The sequence below is a fragment of the Astyanax mexicanus genome, unplaced genomic scaffold, assembly GCF_023375975.1.
Source record: "Astyanax mexicanus isolate ESR-SI-001 unplaced genomic scaffold, AstMex3_surface scaffold_34, whole genome shotgun sequence".
Classification (NCBI taxonomy): Eukaryota; Metazoa; Chordata; class Actinopteri; order Characiformes; family Acestrorhamphidae; genus Astyanax; species Astyanax mexicanus.
Genome location: NW_026040044.1, coordinates 3,077,081 through 3,100,370, shown reverse-complemented (window position 1 = coordinate 3,100,370; position 23,290 = coordinate 3,077,081). Strand labels below are relative to the sequence as shown.

The 23,290-nt window shown below is 41.0% G+C and overlaps 1 protein-coding gene across 4 annotated transcripts in view; it reads right to left on the bottom strand.

Moving 5' to 3' along the window:
* The window catches only part of LOC103032414 (class I histocompatibility antigen, Gogo-C*0101/C*0102 alpha chain-like), a 152,312-nt gene that overhangs the window by 36,903 nt on the left and 92,119 nt on the right, over nt 1-23,290 (bottom strand). The gene's annotated exons all lie outside the window — the stretch shown is intronic.

The window sequence follows — 23,290 nt, the reverse complement described above, 5'->3', positions numbered from 1 at the left end:
GTGTTGCTAGGAGGTCGCTGTGGTGTTGCTAGGAGGTCGCTGTGGTGTTGCTAGGTTGTTGATGTGGTGTTGCTAGGTGGTTGCTGTGGTGTTGCTAGGTAATTGCTATGGTATTGCTAGGTGGTTGCTGTGGTGTTGGTAGATGGTTGCTGTGGTGTTGCTAGGTGGTTTCTGTGGTATTGATAGGTGGTTGATGTGGTGTTGCTAGATGGTTGATGTAGTGTTGCTAGATGGTTGCTGTGGTATTGCTAGATGGTTGCTGTGGTGTTGCCAGTTGGTTGCTGTGGTGTTGCTAGGAGGTTGCTGTGGTGTTGCTAGGTTGTTAATGTGGTGTTGCTAGGTGGTTGCTGTGGTGTTGCTAGGTAGTTGCTATAGTATTGCTAGGTGGTTGCTGTGGTGTTGCTAGATGGTTGCTGTGGTGTTGCTAGGTGGTTTCTGTGGTATTGCTAGGTGGTTGCTATGGTGTTGCCAGTTAGTTGCTGTGGTGTTGCTAGGAGGTTGCTGTGGTGTTGCTAGGTTGTTGATGTGGTGTTGCTAGGTGGTTGCTGTGGTGTTGCTAGGTAGTTGCTATGGTATTGCTAGATGGTTGCTGTGGTGTTGCTAGGTGGTTTCTGTGGTATTGCTAGGTGGTTGATGTGGTGTTGCTAGATGGTTGATGTGGTGTTGCTAGATGGTTGCTGTGGTGTTGCTAGGTGGTTGCTGTGATGTTGCAAGGTGGTTGCTGTGGTGTTGCTAGGTGGTTGCTGTGGTTTTGCTAGGTGGTTGATGTGGTGTTGCTAGGTGGTTGTTGTGGTGTTGCTAGGTGGTTGCTGTGGTGTTGCTAGATGGTTGATGTGGTGTTGCTAGGTGGTTTCTGTGGCATTGCTAGGTGGTTGATGTGGTGTTGCTAGATGGTTGATGTGGTGTTGCTAGATGGTTGCTGTGGTATTGCTAGATGGTTGCTGTGGTGTTGCCAGTTGGTTGCTGTGGTGTTGCTAGGAGGTCGCTGTGGTGTTGCTAGGAGGTCGCTGTGGTGTTGCTAGGTTGTTGATGTGGTGTTGCTAGGTGGTTGCTGTGGTGTTGCTAGGTAATTGCTATGGTATTGCTAGGTGGTTGCTGTGGTGTTGCTAGATGGTTGCTGTGGTGTTGCTAGGTGGTTTCTGTGGTATTGCTAGGTGGTTGATGTGGTGTTGCTAGATGGTTGATGTAGTGTTGCTAGATGGTTGCTGTGGTATTGCTAGATGGTTGCTGTGGTGTTGCCAGTTGGTTGCTGTGGTGTTGCTAGGAGGTTGCTGTGGTGTTGCTAGGTTGTTAATGTGGTGTTGCTAGGTGGTTGCTGTGGTGTTGCTAGGTAGTTGCTATAGTATTGCTAGGTGGTTGCTGTGGTGTTGCTAGATGGTTGCTGTGGTGTTGCTAGATGGTTGCTGTGGTATTGCTAGATGGTTGCTGTGGTGTTGCCAGTTGGTTGCTGTGGTGTTGCTAGGAGGTCGCTGTGGTGTTGCTAGGAGGTCGCTGTGGTGTTGCTAGGTGGTTGATGTGGTGTTGCTAGGTGGTTGCTGTGGTGTTGCTAGGTAATTGCTATGGTATTGCTAGGTGGTTGCTGTGGTGTTGGTAGATGGTTGCTGTGGTGTTGCTAGGTGGTTTCTGTGGTATTGCTAGGTGGTTGATGTGGTGTTGCTAGATGGTTGATGTAGTGTTGCTAGATGGTTGCTGTGGTATTGCTAGATGGTTGCTGTGGTGTTGCCAGTTGGTTGCTGTGGTGTTGCTAGGAGGTTGCTGTGGTGTTGCTAGGTTGTTAACGTGGTGTTGCTAGGTGGTTGCTGTGGTGTTGCTAGGTAGTTGCTATAGTATTGCTAGGTGGTTGCTGTGGTGTTGCTAGATGGTTGCTGTGGTGTTGCTAGGTGGTTTCTGTGGTATTGCTAGGTGGTTGCTGTGGTGTTGCCAGTTAGTTGCTGTGGTGTTGCTAGGAGGTTGCTGTGGTGTTGCTAGGTTGTTGATGTGGTGTTGCTAGGTGGTTGCTGTGGTGTTGCTAGGTAGTTGCTATGGTATTGCTAGATGGTTGCTGTGGTGTTGCTAGGTGGTTTCTGTGGTATTGCTAGGTGGTTGATGTGGTGTTGCTAGATGGTTGATGTGGTGTTGCTAGATGGTTGCTGTGGTGTTGCTAGGTGGTTGCTGTGATGTTGCAAGGTGGTTGCTGTGGTGTTGCTAGGTGGTTGCTGTGGTTTTGCTAGGTGGTTGATGTGGTGTTGCTAGGTGGTTGTTGTGGTGTTGCTAGGTGGTTGCTGTGGTGTTGCTAGATGGTTGATGTGGTGTTGCTAGGTGGTTTCTGTGGCATTGCTAGGTGGTTGATGTGGTGTTGCTAGATGGTTGATGTGGTGTTGCTAGGTTGTTGATGTGGTGTTGCTAGGTGGTTGCTGTGGTGTTGCTAGGTAATTGCTATGGTATTGCTAGGTGGTTGCTGTGGTGTTGCTAGATGGTTGCTGTGGTGTTGCTAGGTGGTTTCTGTGGTATTGCTAGGTGGTTGATGTGGTGTTGCTAGATGGTTGATGTAGTGTTGCTAGATGGTTGCTGTGGTATTGCTAGATGGTTGCTGTGGTGTTGCCAGTTGGTTGCTGTGGTGTTGCTAGGAGGTTGCTGTGGTGTTGCTAGGTGGTTGCTGTGGTGTTGCTAGGTAGTTGCTATAGTATTGCTAGGTGGTTGCTGTGGTGTTGCTAGATGGTTGCTGTGGTGTTGCTAGGTGGTTTCTGTGGTATTGCTAGGTGGTTGCTGTGGTGTTGCCAGTTAGTTGCTGTGGTGTTGCTAGGTTGTTGATGTGGTGTTGCTAGGTGGTTGCTGTGGTGTTGCTAGGTAGTTGCTATGGTATTGCTAGATGGTTGCTGTGGTGTTGCTAGGTGGTTTCTGTGGTATTGCTAGGTGGTTGATGTGGTGTTGCTAGATGGTTGATGTGGTGTTGCTAGATGGTTGCTGTGGTGTTGCTAGGTGGTTGCTGTGATGTTGCAAGGTGGTTGCTGTGGTGTTGCTAGGTGGTTGCTGTGGTTTTGCTAGGTGGTTGATGTGGTGTTGCTAGGTGGTTGTTGTGGTGTTGCTAGGTGGTTGCTGTGGCATTGTTAGGTGGTAAAGATACACCAGCAGCTCAGTGGTGATGTTGGTAGATGGTTGCTACAGTGTTTCTAGGTGGTTGCTATGGTGTTGCTAGGTGGTTGCTATGGTGTTGGTAGGTGGTTGTGTTGGTAGACTGTTGCTGTGTTGTTGCTAGGTGGTTGCTATGGTGTTTGTAGGTGGTTGCTGTGCTGTCCCCCCCCCCAAATGTGTCCCTTAAAACTACTAAAAATGTCTGTTTTGTGAAAGTATATGCTTACTTCTTCAAGGAAACGCTAATATTTGTAATAATGGTTGGTTGTGCGTTGCTTATTCAATTACAACATTAGTGCGGAGACGGTTTAGTTTGGTTTATTAAATAAAATGCTGTAAATCAAATTTAGCTTTTTTTCCTTTTTCTCTGATTCAATATTAGATACTACCTTTATATTCCAACCTTGGTGTCTATTTTAGTGATCTATAGTGCACCAGTGAATTGCTTTAAAATACGCCTTGCACAGCTCGAAATGTGCAAAAGCCATGTATTAATTCTTTTAATTATTAATTAGTATTTATCACAATATAAACTTATGCACTTAAAATTCTTAAATTTTCCCAAAGAGCAGCATTAGAATTAGCCACAAACCGTGCTAAGCGCTAACTCTTTCGCCGTTCAGAGGTGAGTGTTATCAGCCTGTAGCCTGCTGCTAGCTCTGGCTAGCACTGCTGGAGCAGCATTAGCATTATCCACTAACCGTGCTAAGTTCTAGCTCTTTCGCCATTCAGAGGTGGGTATTATCAGCCTGCAGTCTAATTATTTAGTACTGTGTTAAAATAAGTTATGTGGGACGAACCTCAGTGTAGCGCTGTCAGGCGGCATATGCTGCTTAGTGCTAGTGGTTGGCCGCTAATGCTAATGCTCCAGCCTTAGTGCTGGAGAAATTTGGGAATCTGAGCTTACTGTAAATAAATGGAAGTGCTTTACTCACTGAAGTTTCTAGTAAAATCATTACCTGTAGGAGCTAAAGAATATTCACTGTTGTCCGAATCTTCTCCATTAAGACAACCTGCACCTGTTCAATTAAAATGAATAGAATTAGAGTATAAAAACAGCAGCTTACACTTACACATTCCTTCATCCTGCTGTAACAAAAGATACGCATCTAAACTATAAACACATCCTCTAGATACAGTGAACAGAAAACAAGAATTTTATAACAATAATAATAATGCAATGATTATATACTGTACATCAGTGAGCATTAGCATTAGCGCAGTTCAACTTACCTATTATATTCCTTTTTTTAAGAACAAAGATGACACACAACACTCCAGCCGTAATCAGAAGTGCTACAATAACAATCACAGCGACCGGTGTTGTATCGGGCGCCTCACCTTTGAATAAATGACAAAAATCACAATTCAGGTTATTAAATACAATTAGTAATTAGGCTGATAACTCTAAACTCTGAAAGACCAGAACTGCAACAGGTAACAGTAAGAAATATCATATTTACGAAAAAATGTAGTACCCCATTGTACGATTTTTGGTTCCTTGAGGGAGCTGTGAGTAACCGAACAGTCGTATTGGACATTTTCCTTCTCCGGGATGTCCACAATCTTCCTCATCTGGAAGGTCGCATCCTCATTGGGTCTGACTCCAGAGGATGTGACTAGATGTTCAGGAATGGCAGTGCCGGACTTCCTTATAGTCATCACCACGTCTTTGGGGTAGAAGCCCGTGGCCAGGCAGGTCAGGGTTAACTTTCCTGGGGCAACCCTGGATCTTTTTGCAAACATGTAAAGTGCTGGTGGAGCTAAAGCAAAAACAAAATGAACAAGAATACATTTAAAATAACCGGATAACCCTCTCGAAAGAGTTCATCACTGAACCCAGTACAGTATAGTGAGTATCATCAGAACACTAACCAGATAACCCTCTTGAAAGAGAGCAACACTTAGCACAGTACAGTGAGTATCATCAGTACACTAACCAGATACCCCTCTCGAAAGAGTGCATCACCGAGCCCAGTACAGTACAGTGAGTATCATCAGAACACTAACCAGATACCACCCTCGAAAGAGTGCATCACTCATCCCAATGCAGTGAGTACCATCAGAACAATAACCAAATGCCCCTCTCAAAAGAGTGCATCACTGAGCCCAGTACAATATAGTATCATCAGAACACTAACCAGATACCCCCTTTTGAAAGAGTGCTTCACTCAGCCCATCACAGTGATTACTATCGAAACACAAACCAGATACTCCTCTTAAAAAAGTGCATCACTCAGCCCAATACAGTGAGTATCATCAGAACACTAACCAGATACCCCTCTTGAAAGAGTGCATCACTGAGGCCAATGCATTGAGTACCATTAGAACACTAACCAGATGCTACTCTTAAGAATCCATCACTCAGTCCAATACAGTAACTACCATTAGAACACTAACTAGATACCCCTCTCAAAAGAGTGCATCAATGAGACCAGTACAGTGAGTATCATCAGAACACTAACTAGATACTCCGTTTGAAAGAGTGCACCACTGAGCCCAGTACAGTGAGTACCATTAGAACACTATCCAGTTTCCCCTCTTAAAAGAGTGCATCACTCAGCACAGTACAGTATCATCAGTACACTAACCAGATACCCATCTCGAAAGAGTGCATCACTGAGCCCAGTACACTATGAAAACACTAACCAGATACTACTCTTGAAAATGGAAAGAGTGCATCACTCATTCCAATACAGTATCGTGAGTATCATCAGAACACTTACCGGATTTCCCTCTCGAAAGAGTGCATCACTCAGCCCAATACAGTGAGTACCATCAGAACACTAACCAGATACCCCTCTCGAAAGAGTGCATCACTCAGCCCAGTACAGTATAGAGAGTATCATCAGAACACTAATCGGATACCCCTCTCAAAAGAGTTCATCACTGAGCCCTGTACAGTATAGTGAGTATCATTAGAACACTAACCAGATACCCCTCTTGAAAAAGTGCATCACTCATCCCAATACAGTGTGCATAATCAAAACACTACTCGGAGTCCCCTCTTGAAAGTCTATTGCTATCGAATTCCCCTTTAGAGAGTCTATTGCTTAGCCCAGTACTCAGAGTATCAACAGAAAACTAACAGGATACTCCTCTCAAGAGTGCATCAGTACCAGTGTGTATCACTTACAATATCACAATGTAGAAGCATTTCTTCCCAGTATCATGCAGTCCTTCTACAACATGTACCAGCTTCACCTCAGGGTTACAATTTCAATGTTTCCAAAAATGGAAAAAACAGAAACTCACAGTGTTTTCTTAGTGTTTCTTTTCCATACTCCATGAATTTGGTGAGCCAGTCCACACACTCTTTCTCCAGGTACCCCTGGGTGTACTGGTTCAGGATGGCCACACCATCCCATTTCCTCTTGGTTTCTTCTGCAGCTTGAACCGGAGCGACCCAGACCCTGTGAGAATTATCAAAGGAGAGAAAATCTGATCCATCATAGCTGTACTGATCAATCCCTCTCAGAAACTTCACTGTTCCATTGTTAAACTCATCGATCTCACAGCCGTGTCTCCACTGAAGAACATGAAGATCTGAAAAGAAGCAGAAAATGAAGACCATCACAATCACTGACACAGATCACGAGAGAAGGAAACAATAAAGATCTGATGAATCACTAACCCTGATCACTGTGGTTCATCCTCTTCATCAGAATATCCACGTTGACCTTGAACCACTGCTCTTTACTCTTGCGAGACTGGGTTCCTTTTTCCCAGTAATCTTCCTGCATCTTCTCCATCATCCAGCTCTGTTTAGGAATCTTCTTCTGCTCCTTACTGTTGTAGTAGTCGATCTCTCGGTCATCCAGCAGCCCCAGAGCTGTGAACTGGTGGATTCCAGGTAGATCCACGTCTTTGTTGAGGGCGCTGTAAATGTAGAACAGGGAGTGTTTCTCTGAAGGAGATCCTGTAAAGAAAATTGTACATAACAGGGGTTTTAAAAGTTGTTTACAAACATAACAAGACAACTATATTAAATGTATTAAGTTTAAAACGTGTACTGTTGGGGTGTAACGGTACGTGTATTCTTTACAAACCGTCATGATACGGTTTGCGTAAAACCATGCAGAATACACGGTACACAGGCAGTCTATTCGAGATTGTGGAACCAATGAACGTAACCCAGAAAATGTAGCTGTAGCACTGTTGCTATTAGCAACTCACTACTGATTTAGCCCATAGCCTGCGCTGAGAAGTTTAGCTCTGACTGGAAGTTGGAGAATACAAACAAAGAGCACAGTAACACCGAACAACTTTCGACAACTGTCGCTGCGCTGCTATAGGAAATGAATGGTCGTCTGTCGCTTTCCAGTGTGATTTCAGGGTTAGGCGCTCGTACTGTCACTCTTTCTTTCTATCTCTCTCTCTTGCTCGCACCATCTGTCTGTCTGACTGTCTGTTGCTGTCTTTCTCTTTCGCTTGTGCCGTCTGTCTGTCTCTCTGTCTTTCTCTCTTGCTTGTGCCATATGTCTGTTTGCTATGTATATTAGGAAGCTGTACCTGGATCTTGGTGCAACGTCTTCTCTGGTCCATGCAATTCATAGTGTTTATTATATCTTGTATTTGCCTGGTTTGTTGATTTCTGTTTACGTTTTATGACTCAGATTTTTAGATAACCCTTGTCTGATTTGCCTGCCTGGAATTTTTGTAAAATAAACCTTTTTTTAGGATCCTTTACCATGGTCTTGACAACTAGATTAATATTAAAGATTAAAAAACAATGAACCAACAAAAGTGGTTTGAGATGAGTTGGAGCTTAGAGTGAAGGAAAAGCTGTTGGCAAGAGCTCCTATATATAGATATAGGCGTGTGGTTTCAGGCTTGTTGAAGTGTGAATTACAGGGGTGTGGATAACAGCCTGCATTTGAAGATAAATTACAGTAAGTGTGTATCCGCTACAGACATTTGTGCAAGGACCAGCATCAGGGCAGAAATCACAATCTTAGTAACCTGGTGTACCCGTCTAGTTCACCAAGTTCTCAGGTGTTCATGCATGGGTGACTCTGGAATTGTCAATCTGCAGTACTGCTCTTGCCTCTGCTTAATCTCTGAACTTCCTGCCTCTTACAACCTCTTCAACTTCCCTTACTTATTAAATTTTTGTGCTATATCTCTCTCCTCTTTTGCCTCCACTATCCCCAGCCACCCCATGGCTGTCGGATGTTCTACGCAACAACCGTAGAGAGCTAAGTCTAGCCGAGAGAAAGTGGAAGAAATCTAAACAAAACTCTGACCTCTGCTCTCCAGACCAGTCTCTACTATCCCGGTTTTCAACAGGGGTAACTGCTGCAAAATCCTTTTTCTACCAAAGGAAACTTCACCATCTTCTCATCTCTTCTAAACCCTCCTCCTCTAGGTGGCAATAGATGCGCTATGCCTAGCTATTTTGTCCTATTTCCTGCTGCTGTTCACTCAGGAAGGCAAAGTGTTGTGTGCTTTCTCTGAAGGTGAGACATGCAGTGTGGTGCTCTCTGATTAAACCTAATTAATCCTTTAAAAATATATGCCATCCATTAATATTTTGTACAGATTAGTGCTAGATTACCTCTGATGTTCTGATGTTCTGCCTTCTAGATAGATAGATAGATAGATAGATAGATAGATAGATAGATAGATAGATAGATAGATAGATAGATAGATAGAAAAGTTGAAATCAAAGCAAAAGGAGCTACTTTTAAGAGTCAAAGTATAAAATAAATTTAAGTTTAACACTTTTTGTTTACTTCATAATTGCATATGCATTCTTCATAGTTTTGATGCCTGCAATATTAATTTACAGCAATGTTCTAAAATCTAATAAAAAGCCCTTTCTGGAGAGTAGAGACAGTTACTTCAACAGATTCACATGTATCAGAGGAGGCATGCACTTCTTTTCACTCTCATAATAATTGAGTTAACTGACTAGGCTACATTTGGGAGAAAATTGGGTAAAAAAGCAGAATAAGGCTCAATACAGTGAGCATTAAAACACTAACCAGATATCTATCTCAAGAGTCCATTACTCAGTCCAGTACAGTGAATATCATTGTAACACTAACCAGATACCCCTCTCAAGAGTCCATCACTAAGCCTAATACAGTGAGTATAAGAACACTAACCAGATCCACTCTCAAGAGTGCATTTCTCAGTGCAGTACAGTGAGTATTATCAAAACACTAACCAGATACCCCTCTCGAAAGACTGCATCATTTAAGGTATTTAGGTCATCATTTAAGGTATCACCATCACTTAGCCCAGTATAGTATCATCAGAACACTAACCAGATACCGCTTTCGAAAGAGTGCATCACTCAGTCCAGTACAGTATCATCAGAATACTAACAGGATTTCCCTCTCAAGAGTTCACCACTAAGCCCAGTACATTGAGAATCAGAACACTAACCAGATACCTATCTCAAGAGTGCATTACTCAGTCTAGTACAGTGAATATCATTAGAACACTAACCAGATACCCCTCTCTAAAGAGTGCATCACTCAGCCTAGTACTGTATCATCAGAACTCTAACCAGATACCCCTCTTGAAAGAAGGCATCACTGAGCCCAGTACAGTGAGTATCATCAGAACACTAACACTATACCTGTCTCAAAAAGATATCAGCCCAGTACAGTCAGTGTCAGAACACTAACTGGATACCCCTCTCAGGAGTTACTCACCAGTACAGGGTATGATTTTTTTGTCTGAACTTGAACATCATATACCAGTTTAGACTGAGTTCAAAAAGAATGGTAAATACACCATTTTCTTCACACATAGAAAATGTATATATATGGCCATATGTTTCTTAATATGTGAAATACATTTTAAACAGTTTAATAAAAAAAGTATATATTAAAAAAATGCATATTGAAAATATATTAATTTTCCATATGGGCTGAAAAAGCAGTTCAAACACTACTGTTTGGCAACAGCGTAGATCGATGATCTAGACACTAAGATAATGTATGTAAATTTGACACTGTTGAATGCCTGCTTACCCATGTGTAAAGTAAATATGTGTAACATTTGTTTATAGAAAACGCTGAAATGTATGAACATTTCAAATTTATTTTCTTATAATCTCATTAATCTAATTAAACAAACTGCATAACACTGGTCTGTATACAATATAAACCCAGTCGGGTGCTAAACAATCCAGCTGTGATAAAATAAATCTGTAAGTAAGTAAACAAACTAAATAAATGTGTAAATAAATTGATGAATAATAATGAAATAATGTAATTGGTCTGCCCACATAAAGAGAAATATATATAAAATGCATTTCAAGTACATTCAAAAATGTATTATTCCTAATGTACTGCTACTGTTTGATTTACTGTCTGATTTAATTGTCATTTTGAGAATTAAAATATATTTAAAGTGTACTTCGCATTTAAAGAAATACACATCACATACATTGATCTCATTAAATAAATGGGCTAACGCTCATCCTGACACTAAAGGAAACTGGTCGAGTATTAATCGAGCATGCTTTGAAAAATTTGTCAAATCTGTAAAAAAGTAGTGAAACAAATACATTAATAAATATATTTTAAATATAATGATGTCTTACTGGTCTGCACATATGGTAAATAAATATATGTGAAATGCATTTAAAAACCAATTTAAATGTCAAACATTAAAATGTCATAATACACAAAAATGTACTGCAATAGTTTCAAATATATTTTGAGAATAATCAATACATTTTATATTTTTTTGTACAGGTACACTTTTACAACATTATTCGCATTACATAAGAGACTAACACTTAATACTAAAGGAAACCATTACATTTCCTGTGACAAATGTGTCTAATATGTAAAAAAGTAATGAAACAAAAAAAATGAAAGAATATATTTTAAATGTAATGAAGCCATTGTTGCTGTTCTGCTCATATGGAAGAGAAATATACAGTTGTGGTCAAAAGTTTACATACACTTGTAAAAAAACATAATGTTATGGCTGTCTTGAGTTTTCAATAAGTTCTACAACTCTTATTTTTCTGTGATAGAGTGATCGGAACACATACATGTTTGTCACAAAAAACAGTCATAAAATTTGGTTCTTTCATAAATTTATTATGGGTCTGCTGAAAATGTCACCAAATCTGCTGGGTCAAAAATATACATACAGCAACCAAAATTTGTCAATTTTGGTGATGTAGCGAGTTGTGTCAATCAAATTAGCTTCATGTCATGGCCTCTTCACTTCTTGTAAGTGATTCTGATTGACTACAGCTGTTGACTTCTCATGAGCCCATTTAAATAGGGCTCATTTGACCCAGTGATTAGACTCAGCTACAAAAGCTACAATGGGAAAGTCAAAGGAACTCAGTGTGGATCTGAAAACGCGAATTATTGACTTGAACAAGTCAGGGAAGTCACTTGGAGCCATTTCAAAGCAGCTACAGGTCCCAAGAGCAACTGTGCAGACAATTATACGCAAGTATAAAGTGCATGGAACAGTTGTGTCACTGCCACGATCAGGAAGAAAACGCAAGCTATCACATGCTGCCGAGAGGAGATTGGTCAGGATGGTCAAGAGTCAACCAAGAATCACCAAGAAGCAGGTCTGCAAGGATTTGGAAGCTGATGGAACACAGGTGTCAGTCTCCACAGTCAAGCGTGTTTTACATCGCCATGGACTGAGAGGCTGCCGTGCAAGAAAGAAGCCCTTGCTCCAGAAAAGGCACCTTAAGACTCGGCTGAAGTTTGCTGCTGATCACATGGACAAAGATAAAACCTTCTGGAGGAAAGTTCTCTGGTCAGACGAAACAAAAATTGAGCTGTTTGGCCACAACACCCAGCAATATGTTTGGAGGAGAAAAGGTGAGGCCTTTAATCCCAGGAACACCATGCCTACTGTCAAGCATGGTGGTGGTAGTATTATGCTCTGGGGATGTTTTGCTGCCAGTGGAACTGGTTCTTTGCAGAAAGTAAATGGGATAATGAAGAAGGAGGATTACCTCCAAATTCTGCAGGAAAACTTAAAACCATCAGCCCGAAGGTTGGGTCTTGGGCGCAGTTGGGTGTTCCAACAAGACAATGACCCAAAACACACATCAAAAGTGGTAAAGGAATGGCTAAACCAGGCTAGAATTAAGGTTTTAGAATGGCCTTCCCAAAGTCCTGACTTAAACCCCATTGAGAACATGTGGACAGTGCTAAAGAAACGGGTTCATGCAAGAAAACCATCACATTTAGCTGAACTGCACCAATTCTGTCAAGAAGAGTGGTCAAACATTCGACCTGAAGCTTGCCAGGAGCTTGTGGATGGCTACCAAAAGCGCCTAGTTGCCGTGAAAATGGCCAAGGGACATGTAACCAAATACTAATGTTGCTGTATGTATATTTTTGACCCAGCAGATTTGGTGACATTTTCAGCAGACCCATAATAAATTTATGAAAGAACCAAATTTTATGACTGTTTTTTGTGACAAACATGTATGTGTTCCGATCACTCTATCACAGAAAAATAAGAGTTGTAGAACTTATTGAAAACTCAAGACAGCCATAACATTATGTTTTTTTACAAGTGTATGTAAACTTTTGACCACAACTGTATGTTAAATGCTTTTATATTTAAATATATAAATATGATATTATAATCTCATTTCACACACAAAGAAACACGTGCGTACAGTTAACCTTACACTCCTTTGTGTGGGTGTGATAATGCCACGTGTTTAATAATTACTCTAAAATGCTCATTTATGACGAATTAAACTTAAATTAATTAATTTATAATATATAATTATAATTTTGTTTGTTATTAAGCTTATATTATGTGTATTTCAGGTATTTAGGAATTTTAATATATATAATATATTTTAGTTTCGGTTTGTCTGGAGTCGGTGTCGGGTGTCGGGTGTCGGTTCGGTACTTACCGCCGAGGGTTCGGACCCACACCGCGCATAGCACGATCACACACGGGCTCGCGGACAGCTTCATCCCCGCGCGCGCTCCGCTCCTGATCCGGTTAAATCGGTTTAAAAAGTGGATTTTTTTCCCTCAGTAAAGAAGCCGCTACTGGTTATCCGCTCTGAATTCCCCTCAACTCCCTTCAAAGTTCAAACTCCACGCGCGCATTTTCACTGCGCATGCGCACCACGCACCTGTGGCGGCTCTCCTGCTGCCCTATAACACTTGTTAGACCCTTTGGTGGGAAGTTAGAAAGACGCGGGGAGGCAGGCTGTCTCTTTCTCTCCTCTGGTCTTTATTACTCTGCACATACAAACAAACAAATAATCCCAGCCGATTATTTAGTGACTGCAACTGCATGTATATCTCCTGCGCTGCTTGCAAGCTCCTCTGGAGCCCTTTACATACACAAACAGTATGAAAAAGAACTGAATACACATATAGCTGCACAAAAAATTAAGAAAATAAAATAAGAAAATTAAATAAAATAAGCAGCTTAATCTGTTACATGTGATCGTATAGTTTTTTTTTTTTTATAGAGAGAGAGAAAGTTTTTTTTTTTTCTTTATATATATATATATATATATATATATATATATATATAACAGAACAGAACATTTACACTAATTAAATGAACAGAATCACAACATACCTGCACATACAAACAAACAAATAATCCCAGCCGATTATTTAGTGACTGCAACTGCATGTATATCTATAAAATACGAAACAAAGGAAAACACAGCACATGAGCATACATTTTCAGGCACATGTAGTGCTTTGGCGCCAAAACGGCTGTAACTCAGAACTGAAAACCCAACTGGGGCAGAAATAAGTAAATATAAGGCAAAATATGCTTCAATACTCAATACAAATGTATAGAAGTGTTACCAGAACTGACATAAAACCTAATTTTGCCGGTAATTTGTCTTAAAAATATTTATATCTGCTTAAAACAGCACTTTTTACGGAGCTTCTCAGCTCTGCTTACCTCCTGCGCTGCTTGCAAGCTCCTCTGGAGCTACGGGGGGCGCAGGGGGATAATTAATAAAAAAAAAAACATGCAGTTGCCTTGCTGGTGCAGGGATTTGTCGTTCAAAATAAAAGCACAGAAAAATAACCACCTTTTTACTGTTTAAACACATTAACCAGCCTCCAACAGGAGTAAAAAAAAATATAACAAGAATCCCTTTTGTTTACTAAAGGTTAATATAATAATAATTTTGTGAGAATTCATATAATTTTATGCAGTTCTTTTTAACTCTGTTACACCCTCCCCCACTGAATTCTGACAAAATTGTCCACACACCAGGAATTGCAATACATAAAAAAACACAGTTTGGGTTTCAATATATAAAAATATATATATATAAACTGACTTTAAAGTATCCATCAAGGATGAAGTGGAAAGAGAATGACGTCAAGTTCTCCAACCAGCTACCAGTTGTAGGATGCCTTAAACATCCCACACTAACCCATAAATTTTAAACAATAAATGCCTATGTACTGTGTATGTTTCTCAGTGTGACAGAGTGCAGATAATTACAGTAGATACAAAAAAAAACAAAAAAAACAAAAAAAAAGTACAGCAACAGGGAAACAAAAGAGACAGAAAAAAAAACATAACTTTGTTTTGAAACTCATTTTAGCCTTTTATAGTCTCAACCACATATTTTTATAAACTGTTTGAACATTCTACCAAAGATTATTAATGACTTTCTGTCTTGACATTGTGTAAAGAAGTTTGTTTACAGGCCTAATGACACGTCCCAACCGAGTTCTTAACTGATTAATTGTGTCAGAATGCTGTATCTGATCATTAGAAATTGACACATTTGTGTGCTGTGAGTCTCTACTGCTGACAGACTGAGCTGATGCTACAGGAGGACACTCTGGTCCAGATAAGCTTGTACAGTCCTGAGTTGTCTCACAGTCATATCTAGGACTGAAAGGGACAGAATCAGAATTGTCAATCTCACTATTAGGTGGTGCTTGGTTTGTCAGACCAGTTAATGGACTAACTGTGCTACTGTCACAAGCATTTGTGGGCTGTCCATTGATGGGAAGCTGTGTGATCCACTCTCTTGTTCTTGCTTCTGGGTCAGACTGGGCAGGGACAGGTGAGGCATTGATATCTGCTCTGTCTTGAACAGTAGATACATCCATCGTTTGCACGGATCCGTCAGAGTCTGTGTGTTCATCTTGAACATGATCAACTTTAGTTCTATCACTGCTTACAGATGAGCAATTTTCTAGCTCAGCATGTGAGTGATCATGTGGCATCACTGTGCAATCATCGGAGATGGACGGGTGTTCAGAGGAAACAAAAGATGCAGGACTTGAGGCTGCAGGCACATCCTGAACAGGTAAGAAGTTTACCAACATGAGAAGATTTCGATGCACTATTCTTTCAAGACCAGTAAGTGTGTTTCGTATTTTATATGTGTGTGTTCCAGCATTCTTGTCAGTGACAGTGTAAACTGTTGATTCCCAGCGATCAGCCACTTTTCTCTTGCCTCTTTCTCTTCTGTTGGCTACAAGCACACGGTCACCAACTTCAATTGTGGCACCCTTAACTCGTCTGTTGTACAGTCTGGCTTGTCTGTTTTGTTCTTTGTTTGCATGTTCCTGTGCAATCAGCATAGCTTTCTTCAAATCCTCAGCAAGTCCTGCTACATATCTGTCATAGCTGCTTATGTCTGGATCATTCAAGACATTCTTGAATAGAATGTCTACCGGAAGACGTGGAATTCTGCCATACATGAGAAAAAATGGAGCATAACCTGTCGTTTCATTAATTGTACAATTGTACATGAATGTCAGCGTCTGTAAGTGTCTAGGCCAATTCAGTTTTGCCTCAGGTGTCAGGGCTCTGATCATGTTGCCAAGTGTTCTATTAAAGCGTTCTACGGAGCCGTTTCCCATCGGATGATAGGGAGTAGTGTGTGATTTTCTGATGCCAGACAATTTTAAGAGCTCAACAATCAACTCGCTCTCGAAGCTTGGCCCTTGATCACTGTGGATCCTCTCTGGGAATCCATAGATGCAAAAATACCTATCCCAGAGGACTTTTGCCACCTGCTTGGCAGACTGGTCTTTGCAGACAAAAGCTTGGGACAGTCTGGTGAAATGGTCAGTTATAACTAAAACATCTACAGACTTATTGTGCAAGTCCTCAGCTGACCAAAAGTCAATACACACAAGTTCCAATGGCCTAGAGGTGACAATACTTTCCAGGGGTGCTCTTCCATCAGGCTCTAGCACTTTGCTCACAATACAGCGTTGACAGTGGCGGACGTGGTCACGAACATCTCTGTCCATGTGCAGCCAAAAAAATCTCTGCCTGGCAATACTGAGGGTTCTAGACTGGCCCTGGTGACCAGCACTTTCATGAACTCCTTTCAAAACTTTGTCTTTTAGAGACTCAGGAACCACATACTGATGTCGTCTCACCTTTGACATCTGATCACGAGAGATCCTATACAGGATACCATTGTGTAAAACGAGCTTTTCCCAGTGTTTCAGAATTCTCAAAACTGGGACTGTCTCCTTTGACCGCTCTCTCCTTGAAGGTCTGCGGTTTCTTTCTACGTAGAACAACACACGAGAAAGGGTTCTGTCTTGGCACTGGGCATCACGCAGTTCTCTTGCTGAGAAAACAGGCAAGTTGTCCATTCCATCAGGGACAAGTTGGGGCAGGTGGTGTACCATATCTACTCCACGAGTTCTCGCTCCCAATTCCCATTCATTGTGAGAGTCAAAAATGGCGGAAACTTCCTGTGCTGAAACTGACTGAGACAGATTGAATACTGACTGGGCCTGGTGTACAGAAGTGATCTTTTGATTATTACGCGAACATGCTTGACTTGTACTTTCATTCGAAGACCTGAATGTTTCTTCAACCAAGGAGTCTGACATTCCTCTGACCTCACTGAGCAGCGTTTCAAATGGTTCGTGTAACAATCTGTAGCTCACACGTGACTTGATGAAGGGGACACGACTTAGGGCATCTGCTACAACATTCTGTGGACCTGGCACATATTTGATATCGAAAGTGTAGCAAGCCAACTTAGACACCCAGCGCTGTTCACAACAATCGAGTTTTGGCTTTGTCATTATATGGGTGAGCGGATTATTATCTGTCCAAACTGTGAATTCGTGCCCCTTTAACCAATGGCTAAATTTGTCACACACTGACCATTTGAGAGCAAGAAACTCCAGTCTGTGAGCTGGGTAGTTCCTCTGAGAGCGGGTTAGTGTCTTACTTGCAAACGCTATCGGCCTAGCTCTTGTCTCCCCTTCCTGAACCTGTGATAAGACAGCACCAAGTCCATCCAAAGAAGCATCAGTAGAGAGTAGAAAAGGGCGACTAAAATCTGGATGAGCTAACACAACAGAGTTGACAAGGGCTGCTTTAAGTTCATCAACAGAACGGTCATGATCAGAAGTCCAGTCACATGAGCTCAGTTTTCGGCTGGTTACAGCACTCTTGTATACTTTACGGCCTTTCACCTTCCTCTTTTGGCCAGTCAACAATGAAAAGAGGGGTTTAGCGAGAGATGAGTAATTTGGGATGAAATGCTGATAGTAATTTAGCATTCCTAGGAACGAACGAATGCGCTTCTCAGAAGGAGTTACACCATCAGCTTCCATTAAATCTGCCTTGGACATATTTGAGACACTATCTACTTTGCTTGGGTCAGTAGACACACCCCGTTTGTCTATAATGTGCCCAAGGAATTTTACAGACTTTCTTAAAAAGTGGCACTTCTTGGGAGCCAATTTTAGATTATGCCCACGGAGCCTGTTGAACACCATTTCCAAGCGTTCTAGTGCTGTTCTTTCATCAGGAGCGAAAATCAGCAAATCATCGAGGTAACATAACAGACTTAGGAAATTTTGGTCACCAAAAATAGCAGTCATCATGCGCATGAAGCTTCCTGGGCTGTTTGAAAGGCCTTGAGGAAGGCGGCAGTACTGATATAGGCCCATTGGGGTGGTAAAGGCTGAGTATTTTCTGTCATCTTCGTGTAATGGCATATTATAAAAGCCAGAAGTCAAGTCCATTGTACTGAATAAAGAATTTCCGCCAAGTGCAGCCAGACAGTCGGCCTGGTGAGGCAATGGGTGTGCGTCCTTAAGAGTTCTCTTATTCAGCCAACGAAAATCTGTACACAACCGCAATTCCCCGTTTTTCTTCCATACGAGTACCAGAGGTGATGCATACTCGCTGGTGGATTTCTCTATGATTTCTTTCTCCTCCATTTCATTTAAAACCTGTCTCAGTTTTTGGTACTGGCTTGGTGGAACTCTCCGGTAAGGTAGTCTGAATGGTTTTTGATCAGTGAGATGGATCCTATGGACAAATCCTTCTGCTTTTCCACAGTCCAGATGATGGCGTGAAAATATGTCTTCATACTGGACAATTAGGTCAGATAGCTCAGTTCTACACTCCTCTGATACATCACATAGACTTAGGTCCACTTTGTCAAGACCAAGAGATGCTAGCTTCTCTTCAGAGGATACTCTACCCTTCGCTTGATTAGGTGCTGCATGGCTGGGTGGAATGCTCTGAGGGCAGCTTGTCAGTTCAAAATCTTCTACTGCGACACAGGGGAAGACATCTGCAAGCTTTGCGTTGCGTCTCAGTAAAACAGGTTTGTCAGAAATGTTCATGATCCTCAAAGGAACCCATCTGTCACCCCACAAAGGAGTTATAACTCTGGCTACCATAATGCCTCTTGGAACTGAATGAGATGACGTGCATTCAGTCATGACTGCACTGCCTGGTGAAACTGAAGTGGTTTTCGGCAACTTTCCCCATACAAGATATTCTTGACCAGGTTCAAGGTAGGTGGCAGAATTACACTTCACCGTACCTATTTTGTCTGGTACGTTTTTACCACTCCAGCGGTTTAAACCGGCCAACATGGACAAGAACTGCTCTGTTTCAGGGTCTGGGCAACGTGGCTTGGAAACGGCTCTCCAATAACTGTCACATTTCTTGGATTCTCTTAAAATGTGTTTTATCACATTGGTTCCCAGAATTAACTCATCGTGCTGCCCTTCTACTACTAAAGTAGGCACAATCATTTTGCAACCATACACTTCCATTTCAACACTAAAGGCTGATTTTGGACTCACACGTCGACCTCCAACGCCTACTAATGTGACATCACATGAAAACCTGTCAAGCTCAGTTACAGCACCTGCGTCAAGTAGAGTGCGCTCAGCGAATTCATTCATCGTGCATGCCATTGAGCCACTATCCAACATCGCACCCAGTGTCACTTTGTTGCTAATTTTCACAGGTGTATAGAATAAACTGTCACTCTGGCCAACAATTTGTGTGTTCTGAAACACAATGTCTACATTTCCATCTGTACAAACAGAGTCAGTAGTTTGTAGAAAATCTTCAACATCTATTTTGTCTGAATGGGAGTTTACATTATGACCTGTACTTTCCCCCACTGAATACAGGTCGCCTAGTTTCCCTGAGGTAGTCTTGAACTTGTTGTAGGTCTATCTGGGCATTGCTGTTTGGAATGACCAGGGGCTAGACAGCTAAAGCAGAGACGATCAGACTTGCAATGGGACAGTGTGGTGTGACTCCCATCTTTACAGACCTTGCATGGGGTAGAGTTTAAGCCAGGACGAAATCTTTGCTGCTGAGCTCGAGAGGCACTATTGCGTTGTTCCACTTTCAACAGAACTTGCTCCAACATATTCATCATGCGTCCAAGTACAATTCCATCTGACTGATGCGCACTTTTTGAAGGAGAAGGTGACTGGATGTGCTGATCATGAGCCTGAAAGCAAGCTGGAACTGGACAGGTATTAGCAGCGTATGGCATGGCAGGAACATAAGAAGGACATGGAGACATAGGCTTAATATCCATGCCAGTCGGAGGAGTGACATATGCTGTTTGATGTGACTCAGCATCAATAACTGAAACAGGGTGACTCTTAAAGTAGCTGTGGCTGTTAGGTTTAACCGAAGCCCTCAATTCTCTCTGATATTCATCAATTCTTGCTTGAATATCCCTTGATGTCCAGTCACCAATTGGTTTACATTTAAAAACACATGAAAGTTCTGGATCAGAGCAGTGTTTGACAAACATGCGAGCTACTTCTCCACTAATATTTTCCATTTTCCGTCCTTGCCGTCGTAGTCCTTCATCTGCTGTGTCTGCAGCTTTATTAAGCCTGATCCAGTAATCAACAGGGCTTTCCTGAGGCTTGGGCAATGTGGTATAGAAGTCTTCAAGAGGGAGACATGAGGAGGACTCACTAAAGTAGCGTATGACAATGTCATAGATGAGCTCTGGATTCTGTGTCACGTCTAGTGATTCGTTGCTCCTTAGAGCGATCTTCACTACATCTCTGGCTTTGCCCATTAGTCTGCTTAAGATCTCTTCCGCTTGATCAGTCAATGCACAGTTTTGTTTTTTTAGACATGTCTTAGTCATGTCGACCCACTCTTGTACTGAGAATTTGTCAGAACTGTCACCTCTGAACACTTTAGGCTCGTGTTCAGTTTTAACATGTACAGTTACTTGTGGTGTGTCTTGTCTGCTTGAGCATGATACTGTATTATCCATTGTTTTTTTCTTGTCAGCATCTTTGTCAAAAAGCCCTGCTGTCATTAGCCTAGTTGCTATTGAGTCACCTATTTGTATGCCTAACTGACCTACAATATCGGCTAAGTGCTCAAGACTAGCACTGTCACACACAGGAGTTGAAGTGTGTGGACTGTCTCTCAAGTACTGCCCCATAGGAGACCAACTTGGGCTATGGCTAAATCCTCTGCCTCTGCCCAAATTAGGTCTTGAATACTCATTTGTTTCACTTTTACTCATTTTCTGAGCCATTTTTTTTTTCTACGCTGAACAAATTATGTAGTGACAAAACAAATCAAATTATTAACGTAACACAATAACAATCAGCTTCTCATTAAATAAAAAAAAAAAATTAACTGGCACTAAATTATTTCTGACCACCGTTAATGATGCTTGGCAGCTCCCTCGGCGATCTGCGTTGAGCTGATCCTGATGATCCAAATGAAAAGGTCACGGCACCAATGTGGCGGCTCTCCTGCTGCCCTATAGCACTTGTTAGACCCTTTGGTGGGAAGTTAGAAAGACGCGGGGAGGCAGGCTGTCTCTTTCTCTCCTCTGGTCTTTATTACTCTGCACATACAAACAAACAAATAATCCCAGCCGATTATTTAGTGACTGCAACTGCATGTATATCTCCTGCGCTGCTTGCAAGCTCCTCTGGAGCCCTTTACATACACAAACGGTATGAAAAAGAACTGAATACACATATAGCTGCACAAAAAATTAAGAAATTAAAATAAGAAAATTAAATAAAATAAGCAGCTTAATCTGTTACATGTGATCGTATAGTTTTTTTTTTTTCCTTTTTAGTACTACAGTCAGACAAAGTATATATATTTTTTAAATCTCTCGTTTACTTCTTCTTTCTTTTTTTTTTTTTTTTTTTAGAGAGAAAGTTTTTTTTTTTTATAGAGAGAGAGAAAGTTTTTTTTTTTTCTCTTTATATATATATATATATATATATAACAGAACAGAACATTTACACTAATTAAATGAACAGAATCACAACATACCTGCACATACAAACAAACAAATAATCCCAGCCGATTATTTAGTGACTGCAACTGCATGTATATCTATAAAATACGAAACAAAGGAAAACACAGCACATGAGCATACATTTTCAGGCACATGTAGTGCTTTGGCGCCAAAACGGCTGTAACTCAGAACTGAAAACCCAACTGGGGCAGAAATAAGTAAATATAAGGCAAAATATGCTTCAATACTCAATACAAATGTATAGAAGTGTTACCAGAACTGACATAAAACCTAATTTTGCCGGTAATTTGTCTTAAAAATATTTATATCTGCTTAAAACAGCACTTTTTACGGAGCTTCTCAGCTCTGCTTACCTCCTGCGCTGCTTGCAAGCTCCTCTGGAGCTACGGGGGGCGCAGGGGGATAATTAATAAAAAAAAAAACATGCAGTTGCCTTGCTGGTGCAGGGATTTGTCGTTCAAAATAAAAGCACAGAAAAATAACCACCTTTTTACTGTTTAAACACATTAACCAGCCTCCAACAGGAGTAAAAAAAAATATAACAAGAATCCCTTTTGTTTACTAAAGGTTAATATAATAATAATTTTGTGAGAATTCATATAATTTTATGCAGTTCTTTTTAACTCTGTTACACACCGAAATATTTATATATTATATTTGTAGATTATAGAATATTTAATATTTAATAATGCTGGGAACATCAGCGGTAAAAAAGTAACAATACTCACATGTTTAATATAAAGAGGGAGAGATTAACATATATAAAGAGAGAGAGAAAGAGAGAGAGAGATACAGAGAGAGAGCGAGAGAGAGAGAGAGAGAGAGAGAAAGAGAGGGAGGAAATGAGAGACATTTCTCAGTTGCTAACTTACGAACATATTTTCACCTCTAAAACACATTTTGCACTTGGGGTGCATAATGATAAGCACATGTAGCAAAAGTGAAACTCAGTGAAACACATGGGTCTCAACTTAAACACAGCAACTCAGAATTGATCACACTTGTGTCTAATGATGTGAAGAAACCATTATAATCCAGCACATGGAGCTCTGGTCACTGAGGTTTTACTATGGACAGAAACAATCAGACAGGCAGATTAAGAGGAAGAGGAAGTATGAGACAAAGAATAATTGTTTCGGATGAAATATGAGCAACTGTCATAGAGCATGTTTTTGTTCACGGTTTGACACTGAGGGAAGCTGGACTTCGAGTTCAGCCCAAGCTAAACAGATTTACTGTGTTAACTATAGTCCAAAGATTCAGAGAGCAGAACAGATCATTGTTTTTTCTTTACCAACATGTTTGAATTATGACTCAATTCAAATGTGTTCCATTACATTCATTTTCCAATATACTTGTAGGCCATGAACTGCATGTTTTTTTTGTTACCGCACATGTGTATGTATTTTTATATATATATACAAAAAACAGATCATATACGTTATGATCTGATTGTTGTGTTTTGCTTTTTTCTGTGTTTAATGACTTTTTTACATAGAGGGATGGTTTCAAGAAATGTGTATGTCTAATTTAGCTATTTATAGGTTTATGTTTGAGTAAAATGAACATTGTTGTTTTATTCTATAAACTACAGACAACATTTCTCCCAAATTACAAAAAAAATGAGAAATGTCTGAAAAAAAAAAGATG